General features: G+C 41.5%; 1 pseudogene; it reads left to right on the top strand.

Annotated features, from left to right (window-relative positions):
• The window catches only part of LOC128687160 (zwei Ig domain protein zig-8-like), a 158,081-nt pseudogene that overhangs the window by 12,193 nt on the left and 121,629 nt on the right, over positions 1–24,259 (top strand).

The following is a 24,259-nucleotide window of genomic DNA, read 5'->3' as shown; positions in this document are numbered from 1 at the left end:
TTTTGGAATCTGTTTTGTTCCTGGTGTATGTTAATGACCTTGTTGCACAAAACAGCTCATATTAATTTCAATTTGCTGCTGATGGAAATGTTATGAGAAGACTACAAACCAAAGAGGATGAAAGAAGGCTGCAGAGATGGTAGTATAAGTGGCTACTGGAATTTAACCCTAACAAAAACAAAATTTTGAAACTGGGAGATGTTCTGCCACACACACACACACACACACACACACACACACACACACACACACATATATATATATATATATATATATATATATATATATATATATATATATATATATATATATATATATATATATATATACATATATGTCGTGCCGAATAGGTAAAATTGGTCAATTAGCAAGGAATCATTTAAAATTAAGTCCTTTCTAAAATTTTCTCTTATACGTTTAGAGATATATTTTTTTAATTTATGTTAATGTAAAAAATAATAATTTTATACCAGAAGAACCATAGAAAATTTACCTAACCTTATTATAACAAGCTAAATTTAGTTTAGCCTAATCCAACTAAATATATTTTACATAAGTTTACAATTTAATAATAAACAAACACAATGAAATATATTTTTTTCGTTAGGTTCAGAATGATTTTTGCGAAATTATTGCATACACAAATTTTCGCTTGCCTTATTCGGCAAGAAGAGCGTTGCTATTTAAGCCTAAATAGCAAGTTTTACCTATTCGGCATGACATATATATATATATATATATATATATATATATATATATATATATATATATATATATATATATATATATATATATATATATATATATATATATATATGTATGTATGTATACGAGCTAGTTATATAGATAGATATTTGCATATTACGTATAGGTTTATTTTGTGTCATAAATTCTTTATTTCATGGGAGGTTATTTAATGTGAAATGAAAACAAAGTGATTCATTTTATATTTTTGGAATGCATGTTAGAGTGTCATTTGGAGTAGTAAATTACGGGTTTGATAACTGCGTGCCACACCTGTGACACGATAATGCCAACCTACCCATAAATCTGTCACAAGCTCGTCCTGTCCAAATTTATCAGCTGTACTTCCATCCTGTACTGAGACTCTCTGAGAACTGATGCATTTTGTTCCCATATACACTGATTGTTGCATCTTTTCTCTCCATTGATTGTTGCGTCTTTTCTATCCTTTGATTGTTACGTCATGTCTATCCACTGGCTGGTGTTTTATCTATCCTTTGACTGTTACACTTTATTCACTGATTGTTACGTCAGATCTTCTCTATCCTTTGTTAGGAACCTACCCTCGTACCCGGGAGGTGCCCTGATACTAGTGTAGGGCTCTTGATACAAATATTTTGAGTTAGCCTCTCTTCCTTGCCTCGAATTTGACTGCCTTCCATTCCCAAGGTACTGCATAACTCGTACGGTCATAGCGCTCCCCAGGCTCTATGAATTAATTTAAATAATAACAATAAGTCTTTACCAATTGCTCATTAGGTCTTCCCTAGTCATTGTTAATTAGGTTCCTCTTAACCACTGCTGGTTGCTTCTGTCTTGCCTCACTGTCTTAATCTCAGGCTTTGATTAAGGGTAAATTGCTGTCTCTGGTTCCTGTGAGGTAAGGCAGGATGTTGGGCTCAGCCTTGTGTAGAGTAAATATTAGATGCGAAGTTAATGCTGGCTATAACACCCTATGTATTAAATAGATGGTTCATTCATTCTCTTAGTCTTGCCAGAGTCAGATGGTAATGGATGGATGTATTGGGGAACAGTGAGTCATAATAAAATTGAGAAGTGAGATTAGCATTTTGGAGTTAGAGATAATGGTGGTGATAAGACTTTGGTTCCATAGAGAGAGTCAAGGAAACTGAAAATAGATAAAGAAGTTAATATGAAGTACTAGTACCGAAGAGAGATAATGGTACTGCAGAAACCGATAGCGGTGCAGAACAGATGTAAACAATGGTGTGGGAAAGAAAAAAATGTATAGTGGTGATGAGTATCCCTAACCAGCATTCAGTGTTGAGTGATGGAAAAGATGATAAGCTCAAGACAATTAAAGCGGCTGCAGAGTGTGCACCTCATCACAGAACCTTCCCCACACCAGACACATAAACTGAACAACGTCAGCTGTATATGCAAGTGCAACAAACATAAAACTTGCCGTCGTGCAACATACTTTATATCACAAGTGCAAGACAATTCCTTGTGTCAGCATCAGCAAGTAGAATCTCGAGAAGGATTAGAGTTTCACTCCCTGATGGTACCAGGGATGAACGGAAAGAATTAGTAGGTAAGGCTAAATGAACAAACACTACCAGTAATGAAGGAACGCAGAACAAAGGATACATAATAACGACACAACGAAGAACTCGGGAGCACTGACAGGATGGACAAGGATAGATTGTTTGAGAAGGGAAATACCAGGGCCAGTGGAACAATGAAGGAATCTGGAAACTCTGTCGAGTTAAATATAGGTATAATGTTTATTAGGAAACAGGACAAGTGTTTCCTGACGCGGATCTTAGTCATATGATGACCCACAGCTGGAGTTTTTGGTCATTTGACCGAGGACTTCCGCTGGGTTACCGGTCCACCTCTTTAAAAAATTATGGTAACCGAGTTACAGTGACGCAGTAAAGCAATTCTTGTACAGTGTAATACAGGACAGTGAAGACGTAGAAGGAACTATGAACATATTACAGTTATGAACTATTACCGCAAAGTAATTGCAACTAGATTACAAAAGCTCGTTTGTTGAAGCAAGGTAATTACAGTAAGGTAATTAATTACACACACAGGCTTGAGCCTAATCAATATGAACACAAGCCTGTAAATGAAAATTAAACTATATAAAGAATATAGAAAATGTTCAGAGGTTTGTCACAGGACTGGTTTATAAGCTGAAAATACGAAGACAAGAAGATAGGACAACAAGGAACATGACCACAACATGAAGAACAACAAACAACATGATCACAGCATGAAGAACAACAAACAACATGATCACAGCATGAAGAACAACAAACAACATGATCACAGCATGAAGAACAACAAACAACATGATCACAGCATGAAGAACAACAAACAACATGATCACAGCATGAAGAACAACAAACAACATGATCACAGCATGAAGAACAACAAACAACATGATCACAGCATGAAGAACAACAAACAACATGATCACAACATGAAGAACAACAAACAACATGATCACAGCATGAAGAACAACAAACAACATGATCACAACATGAAGAACAACAAACAACATGATCACAGCATGAAGAACAACAAACAACATGATCACAGCATGAAGAACAACAAACAACATGATCACAGCATGAAGAACAACAAACAACATGACCACAACATGAAGAACAACAAACAACATGATCACAGCATGAAGAACAACAAACAACATGATCACAGCATGAAGAACAACAAACAACATGATCACAGCATGAAGAACAACAAACAACATAATCACAGCATGAAGAACAACAAACAACATGATCACAGCATGAAGAACAACAAACAACATGATCACAGCATGAAGAACAACAAACAACATGATCACAACATGAAGACCAACATAATCACAGCATGAAGAACAACAAACAACATGATCACAGCATGAAGAACAACAAACAACATGACCACAACATGAAGAACAACAAACAACATGATCACAGCATGAAGAACAACAAACAACATGATCACAGCATGAAGAACAACAAACAACATGATCACAACATGAAGAACAAACAACATGATCACAACATGAAGAACAACAAGGAACATTGAAAAGGATTACAGAGTATATATAGCATTACCCACGTAATAAAGTAAGTAAAACATTAAAAAAAAATATTATGGGTCATTCAGCGAAAGAACTGGTAGAGGATCGAGCCTCCGTCTGCTAATAACAAGAAGTAAATACTACTTACCTATCCAGTAAGAACTCATCACTAGAGCATCGCATAACTGGCGTAGTGTGAAACTCACTTACTACCCTGACAGACTACAAAATAGACTTTAGATATATGGCTGGTGAGAGGGGAAATATAGTAGTTCTCACGATATATATTCGACTAAAATTGGAACTAAAATTGTGGTGTAGAGTCCGCACCAGAAATAAACGTGTAGATAACACTAAAAAAAAACTAAAACGACATGTTACAAAGTGGCTCCAGAGATAAGAAGCGACATATGGAAAAAGACTCAAAACGACATAATTTTTTTCGGTTGGCAGATAGGAAAGGAGACGATATGGTAGCCTCATGTATGATCATAAACGGAGCGTAAAAATAGATAGCAGGGAAAACTAAATGCTATATATTTGTGAATTGAGAAGAATGTAGCGATAAAATAAAAGGCAGAATCAAATATTTCTTTGTAATTTGTGGAAGACTGTTGGTATAAGTACCAAGAGGAGGTGGTGTTGGTCTGTACTAAACCCACCAGAAATTTAGCGGATGTATATGATAAACGAAGAACTAAAACCAGGACACCATGAATCCAACTCTGCTCCTGTTATTAAATACACACACACACACACACACACACACATACACACACACACACACACACACACACACACACACACACACACATACACCACCCCACTCACCCACACACATCAGTGAAGAGGCAGGGCCAGGAGCTGCGTATCGACCCCTGCAACCACAATTAAGTGAGTACAGTTAAGTGAGTACACACACACACACACACACACACATATACACCAACCCACTCACCCACACACACCAGTGAAGAGGCGGGACCAGGAGCTAAGTATCGACCCCTGCAACCACAATTAAGTGAGTACAGTTATATGAGCACACACACACACACACGATCACACACACACACACGAGAGTATGTCATGAACGGAGCAGTAGGAATGAGTAAGTCTCCTTTCCTGAAGATGCCAATTTTGAAAGAAGACTAAAGGAATATTATAAATAATTTTAAATCTCTAAAAGTACCGAGTTTAAATAAAAACGTCAAAATGTTAATCCTTTATAATTTATATTAACTCAAAATCTTACTCTTAGTATTGGTAAAATAACCTAATTAATATCAGTGAACACTTTCCTAATTCATAACAATCTCATTACTAACTGAACGTAACTGGGAATATCCAGGTACAGGATATTCCAAATACTTGGACTTACATAACCGCAGCTGTGTCATCCTCTCAACTTACTCTCTTCAATCACACTGATCGTTCATACTGGTCGGGACCACTCGTCACCTCGTATGATGTATTGCTTCATACATCATAGGAAGCTATACAAGTATATCCCTCTTTAAGCATCAACCAAAGACCTATTTGGTAATCTTAACAGTTATATTTGTATAATATAAAAGTTTTCTTTAAAATATATATATATATATATATATATATATATATATATATATATATATATATATATATATATATATATATATATATATATATATATATTTATATGTCGTGCCGAATATGTAAAACTGGTCAATTAGCAAGAACTCATTTAAAATTAAGTCCTTTCTAAAATTTTCTCTTATACGTTTAAAGATATATTTTTTTCATTAATGTTGATGTAAAAATTTATAATTTTGCACCAAAAGGAACTTAGAAAACTTACCTAACCTTATTATAACAAGAAAAATTTATTTTAGCCTAACCCAACTAAATATATTTTAGATTTGTTTACAATAATTTAATACTAAACAAACACAGTGAAATATATATTTTCCGTTAGGTTAAGAATGATTTTGGTGAAATTATTGCATACACAAATTTTCGCTTGTCCTATATGGCAAGATGAGTGTTGCTATTTAAGCCAAGATCGCAAGTTCTGCCTATTCGGCACGACATATATATATATATATATATATATATATATATATATATATATATATATATATATATATATATATATATATATATATATATATATATATATATATATATATATATATATATATATATATATATATATATATATATATATATATATATATATATATATAAATGAAAAATATATAAAATATGTGAGTGTTACAAATATGCTAACGACTTGCAAACTCTCAGTAGACCAATAACAATCCTGTTTACTAAAGGATGTCCGTGGCAAAGGTACCTATTTACGCCATGGGAGTGCGTAAACAGTTAACCCAGATATGAGATTCTGACACTTGCTTCCTCTGCTTACTTAGCACTAAATAGATGTTAATCGACTATTGTCGATTAACATCTATTTAGTGCTAAATAGTGCCATACTAAAGCTATACTGCCACCCCTGGGGTGGTAGTATAGCTTTAGTATGGCTGGGCTTTGAAATAAGCTTAGGGAAGCTAACTGCTTCGAGCTGTAACATACACAGGGAATATAGAAGGTAGGAGGGAAGAAATGAGAGACCAGCAGAGACCTGGGAAAATTGTCACGACAAAGAAGGAAATGACGAGGCTCTTAAGTAACTATGACCGACAAACTATCACCCAGGGTCTTTAGAGAAAACCTCGAAGTGAACTCAAAAAAAATCTGGAAAACAAAATCTGGAAAACAAAAAAAAAACAATATCCAAGAATACAAACAAGAGATAAACAGGAAACACTAAACAATAAGCCAATATCACTGACAATCACTGTGGCACAGCTAACAGGAAAAAATCATAAGAAAGTAGTTTAAAAAGAAGAAATAAAGATATATGTAAGAGATAATCAGCATAGTTTCACAGACGGCATAATACCGAATCTCAAAAAGTTCTGCCGAAGAGTAATTGTCGTACAGCAAGAAATACAGGGCTGGACAAACTGTGTTTTCCTACATTGCATAAAAATTCGACGGAACTAATCTACAAACTAATCTACACAATATATTCTTGTTTAAGGAAATAACTACTGCATTTTGATATTACATATAAAACAATAAGAGTGTTTCAAGGAGACGCAAGAGGAGAGACTTTTCAAGCACTGGACAAAGAAAACATTCCTGGGATTAATGTTTCAATCAAATACGCAAAATAACGGAGAACCTAAAACCTGTTTTCAGGAATCGTAAGAAAGAATCTTGCAGAACATTAAATATGACATAGGTAGCATCCATCTTGGAATATGCAGAGCCACCATGGAGCCCACAACTAATCAAGAACGTAATATATTCATAATATCTAAAAGTTCTCGATAAATTTGCTACTTAAATTCAGGAAGCTCGACTTTTAGGAGAGAATAAAAATAAATCAAACTTACTATCTCTGCAGAGAGAAGGATCAGAGGGCACATGATAATGACTTTTAAAATATGAAGGAAACTCGAGAGAGAGAGAGAGAGAGAGAGAGAGTGAACAGAAACAAGCTACGAGACGTGCGGAACAGAAGGCAGAGAGAAAAGATGAGAATTAAATGAATAAAAGTTCCATTGCTACATAAAGATTCCTAATTTAATATTCAGTTTGGTGAATATATGGAACAAACTTGATAAAGAGGCGGTGGCGACACGCTCAACTCATAGTTTTATAAGTAATTACCGTAATGCCACGAAAACCATGAATCAAAGAACATAACTAGGAAATAAGTACCTCAGTTAAAGTTAAGAGGCGGAAACTAAGAGCTGAAGCTTCATACCCTCAAACACATGTATGTAAATATATACAGAAAGTTCACATATGTACGCACTTCTACTAGTTGTAAATAACACTAACAAAGATAAAGCCACGAAAACTTTTGCGTTTTCCGCAACACAAGATTTACTTTTCCACACTCAAAAAAAAATTGTTGCCTCTGAATCTTAATTACGTGAGTGTGGTATGTGTTGGTGCAATCAGGCGTCCTACTGGGGATGGAGAAGACCAATTATATCCTCTTTTTATGTTTTGTCCGTGTGGTTTATCACCGAGTTTGTGCTCTGCTGGTGATTACACAAGTCTTTTGAAAGCCTCGCTTAATATGTTACTAAATGTATGAGCCGCTTACATGAGAACTTCTCAGATATGGAAAATTGTGCTGAGATGATGAGCTTTATCATTAGCAAGTTATGAAGCAGTAGGAAAGTGAGTATAGGAGAGGAACTCTTACACGGGAAGGCGGAGGAACTCACGCGGGAGGTCAGAGTGCGAGTTCCCGTAACACTCACTGATTTTCAATTAAATCTATCAGTTCCATGTGAATTGTTTTCTTTTTGCAGAAATGTTAAAGAACAGTGAGCAATACAACTGTGTTACACACACACACACACACACACACACACACACACACACACACACACACACACACACCTAATGCGTTCTTTACCTTGGGGTAATACTTCAGACATTCACCTTACTGCATCAAGCACGACCTTGACGACACTGTAGCTCCCACTCGACAAGGACCTCTATCTCCAGTGCCCCCGTGAGTTTCTCAAGACGGAGGAGAAGCAGGAAGAGACAGGGAAAGCGTGGAAAGTAGAGGCAGGACAAACACCGTGAGTGGAAGAAGCAAAAATGACTGGGAGAGAGGGACAGACAGTGGGAGGAGATGAAGGTAGAGGGGGGGAGAGACAGACATGGAAGACGGGAGAGAAGGAGAGAAAGTGGGAGAAGTAGGTGAAGAGACAAAGAGGGGAGACGAGAAAGAGGGAGGAAAAGATGTTCTAATGAGGGAAGAAAATGTAATATGTGAGAAAGATGTAATTATAGAAAAAAATGTTGTAGAGACGGCGAAAGATATTTAAATGAAGGAGAAAGATGCGGTAGTGAGGGAGAAAGATGTGGTAGTGAGGGAGAAAGATGTGGTAGTGAGGGAGAAAGATGTGGTAGTGAGGGTGAAAGATGTGGTAGTGAGGGTGAAAGATGTGGTAGTGAGGGTGAAAGATGTGGTAGTGAGGGAGAAAGATGTGGTAGTGAGGGAGAAAAATGTGTTAGTGAGGGTGAAAGATGTGGTAGTGAGGGTGAAAGATGTGGTAGTGAGGGGTGAAAGATGTGGTAGTGAGGGTGAAAGATGTGGTAGTGAGGGTGAAAGATGTGGTAGTGAGGGTGAAAGATGTGGTAGTGAGGGTGAAAGATGCGGTAGTGAGGGTGAAAGATGTGGTAGTGAGGGTGAAAGATGCGGTAGTGAGGGTGAAAGATGCGGTAGTGAGGGTGAAAGATTTGGTAGTGAGGGAGAAGGATGTAGAGGAGGGAGAAAGGAACTGAGAGGAGAGGAAATACAGGAAGAGGAAAGACAGGGGCAAAGAGAGGGGGTGCAGAGAGAGAGAGAGAGAGAGAGAGAGAGAGAGACAGAGACAGAGACAGAGACAGAGACAGAGAGGAGAGAGAGAAAGAGAGAGAGAGAGAGAAACAGGAGAGAAAGTGAAAATTAAACTGGTGCTTTACATGCGTTTATAGGTGTAGAAGCACTAAAATGTTGTATATAGCTTTAAATGATAGTTCATAGATCTAGAGTGCTGTTTATAAAGCTCTGATACGCTGTACATAACTTTAACATGGTGTTCAGAGCTCTAATATAGTGCACATAGATGAACAGTGGTATACATAGCTCCGCAGTTGTGCACATAGGTACAGTGCACATAGCTATAATATTGGTGCACATAGGTGATAGTTAATGTTACATTAATTTATGTGATGGTTATTGTATTATATTTTCTTTTTTATTATTATTATTATTATCACACTGGCCGATTCCCACCAAGGCAGGGTGGCCCGAAAAAGAAAAACTTTCACCATCATTCACTCCATCACTGTCTTGCCAGAAGGGTGCTTTACACTACAGTTTTAAACTGCAACTTTAAACACCCTCCTTCAGAGTGCAGGCACTGTACTTCCCATCTCCAGGACTCAAGTCCAGCCTGCCGGTTTCCTGAACCCCTTCATAAATGTTACTTGCTCACACTCCAACAGCACGTCAAGTATTAAAAACCATTTGTCTCCATTCACTCCTATCAAACACGCTCACGCATGCCTGCTGGAAGTCCAAGCCCCTCGCACACAAAACCTCCTTTACCCTCTCTCTCCAACCTTTCCTAGGCCGACCCCTACCCCGCCTTCCTTCAACCACAGACTGATACACTCTTGAAGTTATTCTGTTTCGCTCCATTCTCTCTACATGTCCGAACCACCTCAACAACCCTTCCTCAGCCCTCTGGACAACAGTTTTGGTAATCCCACACCTCCTCCTAACTTCCAAACTACGAATTCTCTGCATTATATTCACACCACACATTGCCCTCAGACATGACATCTCCACTGCCTCCAGCCTTCTCCTCGCTGCAACATTCATCACCCATGCTTCACACCCATATAAGAGCGTTGGTAAAACTATATTCTCATACATTCCCCTCTTTGCCTCCAAGGACAAAGTTCTTTGTCCCCAAAGACTCCTAAGTGCACCACTCACTCTTTTCCCTCATCAATTCTATGATTCACCTCATCTTTCATAGACCCATCCGCTGACACGTCCACTCCCAAATATCTGAATACATTCACCTCCTCCATACTCTCCCTCCAATCTGATATTCAATCTTTCATCACCTAATCTTTTGTTATCCTCATAACCTTACTCTTCCTGTATTCACCTTTAATTTTCTTCTTTTGCACACCCTACCAAATTCATCCACCAATCTCTGCAACTTCTCTTCAGAATCTCCAAGAGCACAGCGTCATCAGCAAAGAGCAGCTGTGACAACTCCCACTTTGTGTGTGATTCTTTATCTTTAACTCCACGCCTCTTGCCAAGACCCTCGCATTTACTTCTCTTACAACCCCATCTATAAATATATTAAACAACCACGGTGACATTACACATCCTTGTCTAAGGCCTACTTTACTGGGAAAAATTTCCTCTTCCTACATACTCTAACTTGAGCCTCACTATCCTCGTAAAAGTCTTCACTGCTTTCAGTAACCTACCTCCTACACCATACACCTGCAACATCTGCCACATTGCCCCCTATCCACCTTGTCATACGCCTTTTCCAAATCCATAAATGCCACAAAGACCTCTTTAGCCTTATCTAAATACTGTTCACTTATATGTTTCACTGTAAACACCTGGTCCACACACCCCCTACCTTTCCTAAAGCCTCCTTGTTCATCTGCTATCCTATTCTCCGTCTTACTCTTAATTCTTTCAATAATAACTCTACCATAGAGACGAGATAAAGACAAAGAGAGAGAGAGAGAGAGAGAGAGAGAGAGAGAGAGAGAGAGAGAGAGAGAGAGAGAGAGAGAGAGAGAGAGGGAGGGAGGGAGGGACAAAGGCAGAGAGAGAAGACAAAGAGAGAAACAGAGGCAAAGTTAGTGAATGGTGACACAGAGAGGGAACAGAGACAAAGAGGGAGGCAGAGGAAGAGAGAGGGAAGGGAGGAAAAGAGAGGGAAGAGAGACAAAGAGAGGACACAGAAGCACTGAGAGGGGACAGACACAACAACATTGTTGGAAGCTCACACACAAATTTTCGTGAACATTCATCGTCCTGTTATGGTTGTCGTTTGGGAAACATTCCTGGTGGATGGAACGAGTCAGACAGGTTCATGGTGACAGGGTCATGGAGACAGGGTCACGGTGACAAGGTCATGGAGACAGGATCATGGATACAGGGTCATGATAATAGGGTCATGATGATAGGGTAATAGTGACAGGGTCAGAGTGACAGGGTCATAGTGACAGGGTCATGGTGACAGGGTCATGATGACAGGGTCAAGGTTGCACTCCTGTCCTGTATTTGTACCATGTAAGTCTGGCCATAATGAAGGCTTATAGATCTTGTCAATGTCTTATAAACATTGCAGACAGTCTCCTAATTCTACATAGCAGTGCATCATATATATTAGAAAACTTAATCAACATCTTGTCCAGAGTGGCTTTAATAAACATTCCCATTCTTACCCCCTGGTTTCTCTCTCAAACTTAGTCGTCAGTGATTTACTTGAAAAAGCGTGTGTTTCTCGGCTCATCTGTTGACAAGACAGTCTTTGCCGCGCCAAATATCCCATAAGAATGAGGTGAAAATTCAACTATCACATGTAGACTGAAGATGTTGGGTAGTAGCTCTTAAGCTCTTAGCTCCTCGCTTACCAACGCAGAATATGACATAAATAACTCAGCAGATTCATTCACATTACCTGCTGGAGCTTAAGTACAAATACGAGTATATCTCTCATCGGAAGTGTTTGACCAAGCCTTAAAACAGCCTTAATTCGTTTATCACTCGAGAAAATACATAAGACTTCATCAAGAAATTTTTTCCGACAAGCCTGTTGGCTGATGAAGAAAGTCTAATGCTGACTTGTCTTTAGGTGGGAAGTAGACATGAAAACATAACTGGTATCACGAAGTGTGGTCTTCTAAAATCTGGTGATCCTTGATTGAAAATCGACATAGCAATTAACCGAAGGAGAGTGTTGAACCAATAAATCGACGGGATGTGACTTTTACTACCAGCAGTCAAGAAAAGACTGATATACATTCAGAACACTTCTCTTCCAAGAGACAAGTCTTAGACCCACAAAGTCAAAATCTTGGTTAGCTGCAAAAACTGTGGAAAAAAAAAGATGTTTAGAGTTGACTGTATGCCAAGAAGAATATAACTCCGTCATAACTCCCTGGAAGTAATAAAGGCTGTGAGAGAGAGGAAATGTGAGATTAAGACTGCTATGTGGATGTGATAACCAGCTACCGTCGCCTCTTACTCGCATCTACTCTTCGTGCAAGAAACCATTTAAGTGTTTCCTACGTAAGGAAAACTAAGCAGTAATGTTGCAGACATCAAGTTGTTCATTACTTTCCACAGTAAGATAGAGTCTGCTATAAAATCTTTTCTGCCATTCTGAATGTCATTGATTTTCCCGTTAACTTTATTGATAGATTAAGAGAGAGAAAGAGAGAGAGAAAGAGAGAGAGAGAGAGAGAGAGAGAGAGAGAGAGAGAGAGAGAGAGAGAGAGAGAGAGAGAGAGAGAGGTGGAGGAGAAAACTGACACAGCTAAAGTATAAATGTTGAGTTATACTGTTTTCTGGCAAAGAGAAATGCGGGTACACTCAGGTCTCACGGAGTGATCTAGTTAACTAACTCTAAAGCTTACATCACTGCTGTTTTATTATATTTTACTGTGTGAAGTTCATGGAGGACCTCGCCTGCTGAAGTTTATAAGCCGGTTATGAGCTTATTACGTTTTTACTTCACAAAAATGTGAGAAAAACCTACATAAAACTGGAATTAGTCATCCTATCGTGTATATATATATATATATATATATAGTATATATATATATATATATATATATATATATATATATATATATGCAAGGAATTCGCATGAGCAGGCGAAATATACACAAACACTGATCTCTGGCTGAAGGAGACTCGAACCTACGAACCTTGGAACAAGGTACGCAGTGCTTTACCATTCTCACCGCACTGAACCAATACCTAGGCGTCCAGCTTGCGCTAAACGTTTGACCCAAGGCAGCCAGCTTTCAGGGAGAAGGCTTACAGCTTTTCATCTCATATATGTGTGTGTGTGTGTGTGTGTGTGTGTGTGTGTGTGTGTGTGTATGTGTGTGTGTGTGTGTGTGTGTGTGTGTGTGTGTGTGTGTGTGTGTGTGTGTGTGTGTGTGTGTGTGTGTGTGTGTGTGTGTGTGTGTGTGTGTGTGTACGTGTGTGTGTACGTACGTACTCACCTAGTTGTACTCACCTAGTTGAGGTTGCAGGGGTCGAGTCCAAGCTCCTGGCCCCGCCTCTTCACTGGTCGCCACTAGGTCACTCTCCCTGAACCATGAGCTTTATCGTACCTCTGCTTAAAGCTATGTATGGATCCTGCCTCCACTGCATCTCTTCCCAAACTATTCCACTTCCTGACTACTCTGTGGCTGAAGAAATACTTCCTAACATCCCTGTGATTCATCTGTGTCTTCAGCTTCCAACGGTGTCCCCTTGTTGCTGTGTCCAGTCTCTGGAACATCCTATCTTTGTCCACCTTTGTCCTATCTTTGTCCACCTCTCAGTATTTTGTAAGTCGTTATCATGTCCCCCCTATCTCTCCTGTCCTCCAGTGTCGTCAGGTTGATTTACCTTAACCTCTCCTCATAGGACATACCTCTTAGCTCTGGGACTAGTCTTGTGGCAAACCTTTGCACTTTCTCTAGTTTCTTTACATGCTTGGCTAGGTGTGGGTTCCAAACTGGTGCCGCATACTCCAATATGGGCCTAACGTACACGGTGTACAGGGTCCTGAACGACTCCTTATTAAGATGTCAGAATGCTGTTCTGAGGTTTGCCAGGCGCCCATATGCTGCAGCAGTTATTTGGTTGATGTGCGCTTCAGGAGATGTGCCTGGTGTTATACTCACCCCAAGATCTTTTTCCTTGAGTGAGGTTTGTAGTCTCTGGCCCCCTAGACTGTACTCTGTCTGCGGTCTTCTTTGCCCTTCCCCAATCTTCATGACTTTGCACTTGGTGGGATTGAACTCCAGGAGCCAATTGCTGGACCAGGTCTGCAGCCTGTCCAGTTTCCTTTGTAGTTCTGCCTGGTCTTCGATCGAATGAATTCTTCTCATCAACTTCACGTCATCTGCAAACAGTGACACCTCAGAGTTTATTCCTTCTGTTATGTCGTTCACAAATACCAGAAACAGCATTGGTCCTAGGACTGACCCCTGTGGGACCCCGCTGGTCACAGGTGCCCACTCTGACACCTCGCCACGTACCATTACTCGCTGCTGTCTTCCTGACAAATATTCCCTGATCCATTGTAGTGCCTTCCCTGTTATCCCTGCTTGGTCCTCTAGTTTTTGCACTAATCTCTTGTGTGGTACTGTGTCAAACGCCTTCTTGCAGTCCAAGAAAATGCAATCCACCCACCCCTCTCTCTCTTGTCTTACTGCTGTCACCTTGTCATAGAACTCCAGTAGGTTTGTGACACAGGATTTCCCGTCCCTTAAACCATGTTGGGTGCTGTTGATGAGATCATTCCTTTCTAGGTGTTCCACCACTCTTCTCCTGACAATCTTCTCCATGACTTTGCATACTCTACAAGTCAGTGACACTGGTCTGTAGTTTAGTGCTTCATGTCTGTCTCCTTTTTTAAAGATTGGGACTACATTTGCTGTCTTCCATGCCTCAGGCAATCTCCCTGTTTCGATAGATGTATTGAATATTGTTGTTAGGGGTACACATAGCGCCTCTGCTCCCTCTCTCAGGACCCATGGAGAGATGTTATCTGGCCCCATTGCCTTTGAGGTATCTAGCTCACTCAGAAGCCTCTTCACTTCTTCCTCGGTTGTGTGCACTGTGTCCAGCACATGGTGGTGTGCCCCACCTCTCCGTCTTTCTGGAGCCCCTTCTGTCTCCTCTGTGAACACTTCTTTGAATCTCTTGTTGAGTTCCTCACATACTTCACGGTCATTTCTTGTTTGATTGTGTAAAAATTAGTATTCTTGTACCAAAAGAACCTTAGAAAACTTACCTAACCTTATAACAAGCGTAATTTAATTTAGCCTAATCCAGTTAAATATATTTTAGATAAGTTTACAATAATTTAATAATAAAAAAACACAATTAAATATATTTTTCTCGTTAGGTTCAGGATGATTTTTGCGAGATTATTACATGCACAAATTTTCGCTTGTCTTATTCGGCAAGAAGAGCGTTTCTATTTAAGCCAAAATCGCAAGTTTCACCTATTCTGCACGATATATATATATATATATATATATATATATATATATATATATATATATATATATATATATATATATATATATATATATATATATATATATATATATATATATATATATATATGCAAAATGCAAAACAACCACGGGAGTAGTAAAATAATAGCTCTAGGCCTTTCGTGTTGCAATCAACACATCATCAGAAGCTTGCAAAATTGCAGAAAAGAGGAGGGGCTCTAGCAAATAACGTTCCCAGAGGACCGCCTTTACTGGAGTGAGAGAATTCTCTCACTCCAGTAAAGGCGTAAATGATATTGTTCTACAAAAAATAATTTGATGAAGTAACACATGAATAACAAGAATCCCAGGAGAGTCACGTGTATATTAATATAACCAGTGGATGTATAAAGCCGTGGATAAATGTACGATCCAGTAAAAGATGGTGGTGATGGTGGCTTGGTCAGTGAGTGGAGCGAGAGTGGTGCAGCTGCAAGAAGGAAGGGGAGATGTGATAGTGGTGCAGCTGCAAGAAGGAAGGGGAGATGTGATAGTGGTGCAGCTGCAAGAAGGAAGGGGAGATGTGATAGTGGTGCAGCTGCAAGAAGGAAGGGGAGATGTGATAGTGGTGCAGCTGCAAGAAGGAAGGGGAGATGTGATAGTGGTGCAGCTGCAAGAAGGAAGGGGAGATGTGATAGTGGTGCAGCTGCAAGAAGGAAGGGGAGATGTGATAGTGGTGCAGCTGCAAGAAGGAAGGGGAGATGTGATAGTGGTGCAGAGTGCAAGAAGGAAGGGGAGATGTGATAGTGGTGCAGAGTGCAAGAAGGAAGGGGAGATGTGATAGTGGTGCAGCTGCAAGAAGGAAGGGGAGATGTGATGGTGGTGCAGCTGCAAGAAGGAAGGGGAGATGTGATGGTGGTGCAGCTGCAAGAAGGAAGGGGAGATGTGATAGTGGTGCAGCTGCAAGAAGGAAGGGGAGATGTGATAGTGGTGCAGCTGCAAGAAGGAAGGGGAGATGTGATGGTGGTGCAGCTGCAAGAAGGAAGGGGAGATGTGATGGTGGTGCAGCTGCAAGAAGGAAGGGGAGATGTGATAGTGGTGCAGAGTGCAAGAAGGAAGGGGAGATGTGATAGTGGTGCAGCTGCAAGAAGGAAGGGGAGATGTGATAGTGGTGCAGAGTGCAAGAGGTCGGAAGTGTAACACTTCCACATTAATGGTGACACTCGATGACTGTAACGGCTCCTCACTACATGAATACTGAAATAAGTTGAAAGGGGGACTGTTTCTCATAGATGAGCTTGAATGAAATAAAAAGAATTTTTCCAGAGTGTAGTCTGGAGTGATGGCTGCTTTCACTACTCGGTTGATTCCATGTCAAACTCATCAATATGACAACACTCGCGCGTCTGGAGGATAAGACAGACCTGTGGGCTGAGGAAAAAAAATATAAGAATGTTTTACATGCTTAAAATTAAACTGCATAAAGTTTTGTAAAATAGTCGATATGTTATGGAAGTTACATTAAGACAACAATACTGCCACCTGGAATAACTCACTAATGAAGACAGGCACTTAAATACCCCATGATAGCTGAAAACACCAGAAACACAATGACACTAATAAAGAACAAAACCAAGGTGCATATGTGGAAAGCCGGAGCTCAGAGAAGTGAGAACCAGGCTTTCCCTGCAACACAAAAGTAGAAAGAAGAGAAAGTAGGTTGAAATAGACAGGAACCAAACTGTATGTTCATATCAGATGCCTACAGATAACGCTGGCAGGGGAGGTAGACAACAATAAGACCAAGAACTGTAGCCAGTTGATTACCGCGCTGCCAGAGAAACTGGGAAGAACAAGAATGAAGCCTATCCCAGACTTTTTCCTTACACTTGTCTGCGAATTATTTAAAATTAAAAAAAAAATGATATTCCAGAATTTTCAGCTTTAGACAATAATTTCCTCAGAGGAGTCAATACTGAATATTTTCTGATTGTAAAGAAAGTGAACGACCAGGTGAATAACTCTGTTCCAACACTGCCTCACCACCACCTCTGCTCCAACACTGCCTCACCACCACCTCTGCTCCAACACTGCCTCACCACCACCTCTGCTCCAACACTGCCTCACCACCACCTCTGCTCCAACACTGCCTCACCACCACCTCTGCACCAACACTGCCTCACCACCACCTCTGCTCCAACACTGCCTCACCACCACCACCTCTGCTCCAACACTTCTCCTCCGCCCTTGTTCTCTTCCCCTTTGTTAGATCATCTTTATTGCTTCTATAAATTCTTCTTCATTTTTTTCCTTTGATCACAACCCTTATATTCCTTCCCCTTCCAATTATTTTTATTCTTTTATTCCTTTCCAACATTTTCCTCCCCCACACTCCCTCCCTAAACCCCCTCCCCACACTCCCTCTTCACACTCCCTCCCCACACTCCCTCCCCACACTCCCTCACCACACTCCCTCACCACACTCCCTCACCACACTCCCTCACCACACTCCCTCACCACACTCCCTCCCCACACTCCCTCACCACACTCCCTCACCACACTCCCTCACCACACTCCCTCATTCTCCACGCTTCTTTCTCTCACTCCCATGCATGTGCTTTACACTTCCTTCCCACATTTACTCCCTACACATCACTTCCCACTCACACAAACACACACCATCTCCCCCACGCCTCTCCCCACACATTCCTTCCACACACACTCCCACCACACTTTACTCACATGTCCAGACTATTTCACTTTATGTACCAACCCATGCCAGTCCATAGTTCCAATAATTTTCTTGTGCCTCGCACCTTTCCTGCTGACCTTACCGTTCCCTCCCAGCCTCTGCAACTCTTCAAAAACTTTTTTTTTACCCTTTTCAAATCTCCTCAGCTTTCCACAGCTTACCACAATCATCCTGGAACCCGCCTTATACACTGACAATCCCTCACATCTCTCTCCATCCCGCCGCTGCATTTCACATTCACCTTCCTAATGCTGTGCCACAGCTTGCTATCATATTCACACTTGGACGCCTTAACTCTCACAATCCACCTTCCTTGTTCCTCTTCACATCCTCGGCAACAGTCTTCTGAGACTATAACTTCTATTCCCTCTCAATTTCTTCCACTCTTCCCTCCTACCCTCTTACCTTCCTCGTCCTTCTCGCCTCCGCCAATATCTGTTCACACTTCTCAAGGACTTAATTAGATCGTCCGATTTAATTTTACCGGACACACCCGACTTCCCCTACATATAACCAGTCCTTGTAGCTGTTTTCAGATAAGCTAGCATTTATTTTTGTTGCAAGAATTTCTGAGATGAGTATCTTCCTCCGAGCTCATATCGTCTGTAAACTTGATTTGCTACCCCACACACGTACTCCTGAAACCTAGTTGCTCGCTTCCTCCAGCAGTATGTTGCTACCCAGCACAACCGCTCCTGGTACCTACTTCCTCGCTTGATTTAGCTAAGGGATGCTTTATGATATCCAATACACTCCAATGTAGGAACCCATTTGCTCGCTTGATCCCACAGGGACATGCTTTCTGCCACAGAACATAGCAACTTCTGGAGCCTACTTGCCTGCTTGATACAGCATCATCCAGCAGGGTAAGAAACTCCCGTCCTTCTGAAAGTGTTTAATTGTTAGGTAAAAGGTATATGTGTGCCTAATGATGGTAATTAAATAAGATGGACGAGATGCTTTCTGGTACTGGAACCCAGTCGCTGGTTTATTCCAGCAGGGAGATGTTTCCATCCGTCTCGCACATGCATTTCTGGAACCGAGTCATCATTTTACTCTAATACTTCCTATTTACTTATAAATCTGTCAAAATATCCCGTTGCAGACTCCCACTAGTTTGTTTATTTATAGGTTAATGTAACTCTGGCACTGCCTCTCCAGTAAGCATTTTCCAGCTCCATTAAAAACAGCCACAGGTTGCATAATAAACTTTTACTGGGAAAACATTTCGATCTGCGTAGAGCTTTAACAAGTCATACTTTGCTAGTTTTGATGTAACCTATCCACTGTGTGCAAACATTCACTCTACTGTGCACTAATCTCCACCTAGCTACATAATATCATTTCTCTACCCCTAAACCTCACCACCTTGCACTAATTTAAATTATGGCTTCACTATTCTCCACCATGCAATAATCCTCGTCTCTCACCAATACTTCCCCAATATACACTAATTACTTCACTACTCAGGTACCTCAGCTCTCCGCTTCCCTCGCTGCTAACAACCAAACTTAGGGACAATACTGCCAGAGCTTCTCTAATGTCTGCAAGTCTCCACCTGAATGTTGTTTCAATACCTCTTCTCTCACTCTACTAACCCTAGCATCGTTATACTATTCCTCCACACCCAACATTCCCTGGGTACAGCAACATCTTCACACCCAACATCCCCTGGAAACAGCGGCATCCTCACACCCAACATCCCCTGGGTACAACAGCACCTTACACCAAACATCCCCTGGGTACAGCAGGATCTTCACACCCAGCATCCCCTGGATACAGCAGGATCCTCACACCCAACATCCCCTGGGTACAGCAGCATCCTCAAACCCAACATCCCCTGGGTACAGAAGCATCCTCACACCTAGCATCCCCTGGGTATAGCAGCATTCTCACACCCAACATCCTTTGGGTACAGCAGCATCCTCACATCCAACATCCCCTGGGTACAGCAGCATCCCCACACCAAACATCCCTGGGTACAGCAGCATCCTCACATCCAACTTCCCCTGGTTACAGCAGCATCCCCACACCAAACATCCCCTGGGTACGGTACAGCAGCATCCTCACACCCAACATCCCCTGGGTACAGCAGCATCCCCACACCCAACATCCCCTGGGTACAGCAGCATCCTCAAACCCAACATCCCCTGGGTACAGAAGCATCCTCACACCTAGCATCCCCTGGGTACAGCAGCATTCTCACACCCAACATCCCCTGGGTACAGCAGCATCCCCACACCAAACATCCCCAGGGTACGGTACAGCAGCATCCCCACACTTAACATCCCCTGGGTACAGCAGCATCCCCACACCCAACATCCCCTGGGTACAGCAGCATCCTCAAACCCAACATCCCCTGGGTACAGAAGCATCCTCACACCTAGCATCCCCTGGGTACAGCAGCATCCTCACACCAAACATCCCCTGGGTACAGCATCATCCTCACATCCAACATCCCCTGGGTACAGCAGCATCCCCACACCCAACATCCCCTGGGTACAGCAGCATCCCCACACCAAACATCCCCTGGGTACGGTACAGCAGCATCCCCACACCCAACATCCCCTGGGTACAGCAGCATCCCCACACCCAACATCCCCTGGGTACAGCAGCATCCCCACACCCAACATCCCCTGGGTACAGCAGCATCCTCACACCCAACATCCCCTGGGTACAGCAGCATCCTCACACCCAACATCCCCTGGGTACAGCAGCATTCTCACACCCAACATCCTTTGGGTACAGCAGCATCCCCACACCCAACATCCCCTGGGTACAGCAGCATCCCCACACCAAACATCCCCTGGGTACGGTACAGCAGCATCCCCACACCCAACATCCCCTGGGTACAGCAGCATCCCCACACCTAACATCTCCTGGTTACAGCAGCATCCCCACACCCAACATCCCCTGGGTACAGCAGCATCCCCACACCCAACATCCCCTGGGTACAGCAGCAGCATCCTCTTTTCTTTTCTACTCCTTTTACCATTTCCTCCGTTCACTTTCTGTGTTTTTACAGTAATCACATAAGCATTCTTCAGTGTCTTCTGGTGGGAAGACTTGTCTTCCAGGCCTCGCTTCTCACCTAACTTTATCTCCCGCCTCCCTCTTCTTCTCTCGCATTTTCTCACCCCTCCACGTGCTTTATCAACCCCTTTCTCAAGTTTCTTCATTTCTCCTCTTGTCTCCTTATATTACCCTGGTTCTAACCCGCTTCCACCTCTCTGTCTAGTATTTTTCCGGACACACTTTCCAGCCCTCCTCAGATTTCCTTTATTCATAACTCATCCAACCACATCTCATATTACTCTCTCTCTCTCTCTCTCTCTCTCTCTCTCTCTCTCTCTCTCTCTCTCTCTCTCTCTCTCTCTCTCTCTCTCTCTCTCTCTCTCTCTCTCTCTCTCTCTCTCTCCCTCTCTTCTCCATGCTTTCCAAAACCATTATCAAACCTACTCAGATTTCCTTATTCCTTCACTCTCCGCTATAAGTTCTCCTCGTATGTTTTCGGCTTCCGCTGTCCTCCTCTCTCTCTCTCTCTCTCTCCTCTTCCACATTTTCTTCCCCCTCTCTCTTTCACTCTCTCTCTTTTCTCTTCATCTCCCATATTCACTATATCTCTCACAGTTTCCTCCTACCTTGAGAAAGATCTTCAGTCCATCCTCGAACATTTTTATATTCTCCTCTCATCCCTCCGCATTTCCATGATTCTCATCCCTTCTCTTCCTTTTTTTTCACATTCGTGCTCTTTCCAACAATTCTCATATTTATTCCTTCTTACTACGTACTTCTCACCTTTCCACTACTTCTGAACCTTTTTTTTTCCAACCTTTTCACTTTTATTTTCAATCTCCCTTCCCACATTACCAGCCTCCCCTCCACCTTAATCGCCCCCCGTTGCTCTCACTCCACATTAGCCGCTCCCCGCTGCCCCCCAGTCCTCAGGGGTCCCCCTATAGCCTCTCCCCGCTGTCCTGACGCAGCCTGGGCGGGTCTGGAATACAAGAGTTAATTTATGATAATCTCAAATGCGTTTGGGAGGTTCCTTAGCTATCGAGAATTGGATGACGATAACCCAGGGATTGTGTGACGGAGCCCTGAGAGGCTGAGGTGGTGAGGGACAGGCTGTAACGGGTGAAGGATGGCTGTGACGGGTGAGGGACTGGAAGTGACGGGTTAAGTGCAGACCATGACGGGTGAGGGACAGGCAGTGACGCGCTAAGTGCAGGTTGTGACGGGTGAGGGACAGGTTGCCATGTGTGAGGGACGAGATGTGACGGGTAAGGGACAGGTTGTGACGGGTGAAGGACAGGCTGTAATACGTAAAGGACAGGCTATGATGAGTGAGGGACAGGCTCTAATAGATAAGAGGCAGGCTGTGACGGGTGAAGGAGAGGTTGTGATGGGTGAGGGACAGGCTATGATGGAACAGGATACAAGGGTAAAAGGGATGGGTTATAACTATGTAATGTTACAGTGACTGGAGATGGGTTGTCATGGGTGTGGAGTACACTGCACAGGAGATAACAAAAGATTTTTCACCCTAACTTGAGACTGTCTGCAATATTTTGCTGAAACAGATATAGAATAACAGAAAGCAGTGTCTCCTCTCCTCCACTTCCCCCATCCACTTTGCTTCCCTAAAAGAATTGGTTTAAAAACTTTCGAAGTGGTTATATGCGAAGTATTTGTGTTTAAATAGCCCTTAACCTATTTTTGTTTAAGAGGAAGGATTATGAAGCAATTTTGTTTTAGCGTTTTATCAATGTCATTAAAAAAAAAAAATATGCACCAGAATACCTTTACCAGGTACCTAAAGTTAGGCCACATTATTGTTACAAATTATTACCAAAACTCACTAGTATACTGCTACTAGTTATTTAAAGTTAGGCCATATGAAAACAGTGGGTTCACATTTAAAAAAAATTGCTTAGATTTTAGTTTGCCGTCTTCTTTGAGATTTTACAATTTCTTTAGTTTCTTAGAGATATCAACAAGATTGCTTCGTAGTTGCCGTTTGATAAGGGAGAATAAACTCTATGCTTCTCTGTCTTTATCATATCTTACTTTTCCTGCTGATGATACAAGCTCTGATGCCCATGTCTGCTGTCTGCACTCTCTCCAGATTATCTTTAGATTTTGTTATTATTTTTTGGGGGGAAGGGAACTAACACTATGCAGCATATTCATGGAAGGTCTGACAAATGTATTATAGAGTTTGTGCTGCTTTGTACAAGAAATTTCAAGGTCTGTTGCCAGGAATGCTGCTATCGTATCGTGCTGATATCGTACCTTGTACGATATCAGTTAACTGTACTGAGTTCATAGACGATATTTTGAAAATATTCTTTTATTTTTATTTTGGTTGTTGTCATGATAATAGATTTCTAAATATCTAATAATTATGTCTAATATTACACAACCCGTACATAGGAGAAAGAAGGTAATGACGATGCTTCGGTACGACCTGATCCACTGACAAAGTCACAGTTTGTCTAGTTAATGGTCCAGTAGGACCCAAACTTTGTCATAAGTTTCTTTCTCCTGTTCGCAGGTTACTTGTATTATGTTCTCAGTCACAGTACTGTGCATGTATTGATATCTAATATTGTTATAGTCAAAATTTATTACTTTCTGCTTGACGCTCACACCTCACCTTTCACCGCTGCAGCCACTCCATGTTTCTCTAAATACGCCACATGTGACCGCAGGTATGGTGAACTTTCCTAATTTCGCGTCATCGTTAAAAATGGGAATTCTTTCACGTTAATCCTTACTGGATGATACTGTAAGTTATGGATGGGATGGGCCGAGTTGTCCTGGGGAATTGTGCTTGTCAGGTTCACTCTCTGCTGCTTCAC

Source organism: Cherax quadricarinatus, chromosome 40, assembly GCF_038502225.1.
Source record: "Cherax quadricarinatus isolate ZL_2023a chromosome 40, ASM3850222v1, whole genome shotgun sequence".
NCBI lineage: Eukaryota > Metazoa > Arthropoda > Malacostraca > Decapoda > Parastacidae > Cherax > Cherax quadricarinatus.
The sequence above is the reverse complement of the archived record's forward strand: the minus strand, read 5'-3'. Positions and strand labels throughout refer to the sequence as shown.